At 47.6% G+C, this 5,000-nt stretch overlaps 1 protein-coding gene across 2 annotated transcripts in view; it reads left to right on the plus strand.

Annotated features, from left to right (window-relative positions):
- The window catches only part of LOC125026169 (rab11 family-interacting protein 1-like), a 47,187-nt gene that overhangs the window by 13,528 nt on the left and 28,659 nt on the right, over positions 1–5,000 (plus strand). The window lies entirely within an intron of this gene.

Consider the following 5,000-nt stretch of genomic DNA (forward strand, 5'->3'; position numbering starts at 1 on the left):
CTCTCTCTCTCTCTGTCTCTCTCTCTCTCTGTCTCTCTCTCTCTCTGTCTCTCTCTCTCTCTCTCGCACTCACTCTCTCTCTCTCTCTCTCTCTCTCTCTCTCTCTCTCTCTCTCTCTCTCTCTCTCTCTCTCTCTCTCTCTCTCTCTCGCACTCACTCACTCACTCACTCACTCACTCACTCACTCACTCACTCACTCACTCACTCACTCACTCTCTCACTCTCTCACTCTCTCACTCTCTCACTCTCTCTCTCTCTCTCTCTCTCTCTCTCTCTCTCTCTCTCTCTCTCTCTCTCTCTCTCTCCCTCTCCCTCTCCCTCTCCCTCTCCCTCCCCCTCCCTCCCTCCCTCCCTCCCTCCCTCCCTCCCTCCCTCCCTCCCTCCCTCCCTCCCTCTGTTTCTCCTCTCCCCATATATAGCATACATATAATTAATAATTTGAATTGTATCTCGGCTGGTATTCCACATATGCTTATACCTAGACTCCAGCCGATTAGGGCAAACGAATCAACAAATAACAGAAGGAAATTGATAACACATTCCTGGCCTTTATCACCTGCTAATTCCCCCAGGATGTAAATTATCGTCGACGCTTCCCTTTCCTGTTCCTCCGTACTTTATCTTCCTTGTTTTTGAAGATTTGGATTACGGTTCAATAATGAGATGCAGCTCCGGTTCTCTCGGTTGCAGTTAGCATAGCGTGATCACGAAAGACGAATTGGAAAGTCTGCAATTTCTGTTGCATTCGGGAGTTCATTATTGCAATTTTATGTAACTTTTTTTTAAAAGTCTCAAATATGTGTGGGCTGGCACGTAAAGAACAGGGAAGTAACAGAAAACAATGCCGAAAAAGGATAAAATGTAGAATTATTCATTTTTATAAAGAGTTTACTGGGTGGGAAGGGGCTACACCCATACTGGTGATGCCATTGATATCGTTGACTTGTCTTTTTTGGATCACGAGCCGCCCAAACCATCCGTTCATGGGCGTCTCGGCTGATGGTTGTCTATTTCCGGGAAATGTCTCATTTAACCTGTGGTATTGATATTATGTCATTGCTTTTGCTAAGGATGCGTTTGAGAGGAATTTGGAAAAGGATTGATTTTATGTCAATTGAATTTAGATATATATATATTTTTTATAATGTCATATTTGATGGGAATGTTTATTTCCATTCGGTCTTTTCAGTCTGTTGATAATGCAGCTGAAGTTTTCCCCCAACTTAGGCTTTTAACCTTGTTTAAAAATGTTTAAAAAGGCTTAGCGGCCTCTGCGTTTGACGCTTTTATATGTGAGAACATTTTTACGCTTTTTTCGAGCTCCGTGACGATTATTGCAGTGAATGGGAGGAAAGAAATCGACGTGCAGAACGAAATGAACTTCCGCTTGTGCAAAATGAATAATGACAGATTTATCCGCTAGTATAATGGGTTATGGGTAAATCTGTCATGGTTTTACTGACAGGAAAATCCAATGCACATTGTTTTGTTTTTTTTGGATGGAGGGGGGGGGGTAGAATTTTGATTCAGTAAGTGCTGCTGTTGACAACGAGACTGACCCTATTTTAGATAAGATATGTAAAACAAATAAGCCATTTAAATAGATGCACTGGGCTGAAATGGTAAGTAAGTAAGTAAGTAAGTTAGTAAGTAAGTAAACCTTTGGTAGATGTTGACGGCTCTACTGATTCACTTGTTTGTTTATATCTTACAACGGATAATTGATGTAATATAATTTTATTGGCACAAAACCGGTATATGTACATGTTTATTACACATTAAATCATTGTAATCATATGTATATGTTTTTTTCGCATATAATGTCTTTACTTTTGTCAAGGACCACAGTTAAGACGCCCCCCACCCCTCCTCCTCCCCTCGGTGAAGGTTGGGCCTCGTTCCGCGTGTTGACACAGTCGTGGCCTAAACTTGTGCCATGGCCCTGGCCCTGGCACGGCGTGAGTTTAGCAATGGCGTTTAAGGGGTAATTTGTGGGTCAGAACCCTTTTTTTTTCTTCAAGGGCGGTGTTTGGAACAGTAATGGTAGTCGGAAGGGCGGGTGCGAGTGTGTGGGTGGGTGGTTGAGGTGGAGTGTGTGTGTGTGTGTGTGTGTGTGTGTGTGTGTGTGTGTGTGTGTGTGTGTGTGTGTGTGTGTGTGTGTGTGTGTGTGTGTGTGTGTGTGTGTGTGTGTGTGTGTGTGTGTGTGTGTGTGTGTGTGTGTGTGTGTGTGTGTGTGTGTGTGTGTGTGTGTGTGTGTGTGTGTGTGTGTGTGTGTGTGTGTGTGTGTGTGTTTGCGTGTGTGTGGTGTGTATGCGCGTGTGAGTGTGTTTGTTTGCATGTGTGTCTGTGTGTTTGTTTGCGTGTGTGCGTCTCTGTATGTGTGTGTGTGTGTGTGTCTATCTGTGTGTGTGTGTGTGTGTGTGTAAGGGGGTGGTCGAGGCATGGGTAGTCTGATGGATAGCACGGGCGTCCGTGGCCACTGTAGAGGGCGGATGTGGCACAACTCTTACCGACACCCACATTCTTTCCCCCTCTCCCACTTCCTCCTTCTCCTTCTTCTCCTCTTTTTCCTCTTCTTCTTCTTCTTCTTCTTCTTCTTCTTCTTCTTCTTCTTCTTCTTCTTCCTCTTTCTCCTCTTCTTCTTCTTCATCTTCTTCCTCCTCCTCCTCCTCCTCCTCCTCCTCCTCCTCCTCCTCCTTACCCCCCCCCCCTCCTCCTCCTCCTCCTCCTCCTCCTCCTCCTCCTCCTCCTCCTCCTCCTCCTCCTCCTCCTCCTCCTGCTCCTCCTTCTCTTCCTCCTGCTCCTCCTTCTCTTCCTCCTGCTCCTCCTTCTCTTCCTCCTGCTCCTCCTTCTCTTCCTCTTCCTCCTCCTCCTCCTCCTCCTCCTCCTCCTCCTCCTCCTGCTCCTCCTTCTCTTCCTCCTGCTCCTCCTTCTCTTCCTCCTGCTCCTCCTTCTCTTCCTCCTGCTCCTCCTTCTCTTCCTCCTGCTCCTCCTTCTCTTCCTCCTCCTCCTCCTCCTCCTCCTCCTCCTCCTCCTCCTCCTCCTCCTGCTCCTCCTTCTCTTCCTCCTGCTCCTCCTTCTCTTCCTCCTGCTCCTCCTTCTCTTCCTCCTGCTCCTCCTTCTCTTCCTCCTGCTCCTCCTCTCCCTCCTTCCCCTCCTCGTTCTCCTTGTTCTCGTTCTCTTCGTTCTCCTCGTTCTCCTCCCCCTTTCTTCCTCCCTTCATCCTCCTCCTTTCTCCACCTTCATCCTCCTCCTTTCTCCACCTTCATCCTCCTCCTCCTCCTCCTCCTCCTCCTCCTCCTCCCTGTATCCCCCTCCTTTCTTCGACCTTCTTCATCCTCCTCCTCCCCCCTTCCTCCTCGTCCTCCCCTCCTCCTCCTACATTGTTTTCCTTCCCCCCCCTTCTTCCTCCTCCTCCCCTCCTCCTCCTCCTCCTCCTCCTCCCTTTCCTCCTCCTCCTCCTCCTCCATTTTTTTCCATTTCCCCCCTTCTCTTACCATACCTCTTTCCTTCCCCCTCATCCCCCTCCCCCTCCCCCTCCCCCTCCCCTCATATATCGCGCCCTCGTTACCACACAGTCGTTATATCTGAACGCTCGATCTCCACATAAATAGGAATGGCGGGGGAGGAGCTACGGAGCTGCGAAGGGAGGGCCTGGGGTGGGAGGAGGAGGAGGTCCTATACAAGGCGTTTATGTCAGCCCGGTTTCACAGCATTGGAGGATGGTTCTCAGATGTGGGTGGCAGGATGTGGTCGGGCGGCCTGGCCTGCATGTGCGTTTTGTTACTGAGGCATTAGCGGCTAAGGTCTCTCCACCTCTCTTTGTATGCCGTTTCATGTGTTGCAAAATCGTCTCTCTCTCTCTCTCTCTCTCTCTCTCTCTCTCTCTCTCTCTCTCTCTCTCTCTCTCTCTCTCTCTCTCTCTCTCTCTCTCTTTCTCTTGCTCTTTCTCTGTCTCTGTCTCTGTCTCTGTCTCTGTCTCTGTCTCTGTCTCTTTGTCTCTGTCTCTGTCTCTCTCTCTCTGTCTCTCTCTCTCTCTCTGTCTCTCTCTCTCTCTCTGTCTCTCTCTCTCTCTCTCTCTCTCTCTCTCTCTCTCTCTCTCTCTCTCTCTCTCTCTCTCTCTCTCTCTCTCTCTCTCTCTCTCTCTCTCTCTCTCTCTCTCTCTCTCTCTCTCTCTCTGTCTCTGTCTCTGTCTCTGTCTCTGTCTCTGTCTCTGTCTCTGTCTCTGTCTCTGTCTCTGTCTCTGTCTCTGTCTCTGTCTCTGTCTCTCTCTCTCTGTCTCTGTCTCTCTCTCTCTCTCTCTCTCTCTCTCTCTCTCTCTCTCTCTCTCTCTCTCTCTCTCTCTCTCTCTCTCTCTCTCTCTCTCTCTCATATATATATATATATATATATATATATATATATATATATATATATCCTTCTTCTTCTTCTTGTTTAGGAATGGTGTGTCGGGTTTCTGTATGGGATTCGATAGGAAGCACGGCAGGGTTATTAATTTCTCATCGTATTTTCCTTCTGTCACCGGTAGATGCCCCCGCTTGATATTTATCTGAATGTTAGCTCGATGATCCCCGCAAGACTTGAATGCCAGCGACACCGTTATCAGGACAAGTAGGTTTTGTCGGCCTTTATCTCAGTGCTCCTTGAAAGGCCACTTCGCCGTCTCCGCGCCCGGCCCTGCAAACCTTCCGGTATTATTGGGGAATGGAGATCAGATGAAAGCCATCATTTTTACTGAATGATTGGCGGGAAAGAGGGTTCAAACTCACTCACGCTACGTTAACAACCCGAGGAAACAGTTGCATGCCGATATAAGCACGATACTGTATTATCTCTTACTTTGATGGGAAGTTGTTGATTTATTAGATATTGCTTGCCCGCGAAAGATATAGGTAGATGTACGGTATTGCATTCATTGTTTTATACATATTCGATTAATTGGTGAATAAGATGTGTATGTGTGTTTGTGTTTACTTAAAATGCGTTTTGCTTGTATGTGT

Source organism: Penaeus chinensis, chromosome 6 (genome assembly GCF_019202785.1).
Source record: "Penaeus chinensis breed Huanghai No. 1 chromosome 6, ASM1920278v2, whole genome shotgun sequence".
Taxonomy (NCBI): Eukaryota; Metazoa; Arthropoda; class Malacostraca; order Decapoda; family Penaeidae; genus Penaeus; species Penaeus chinensis.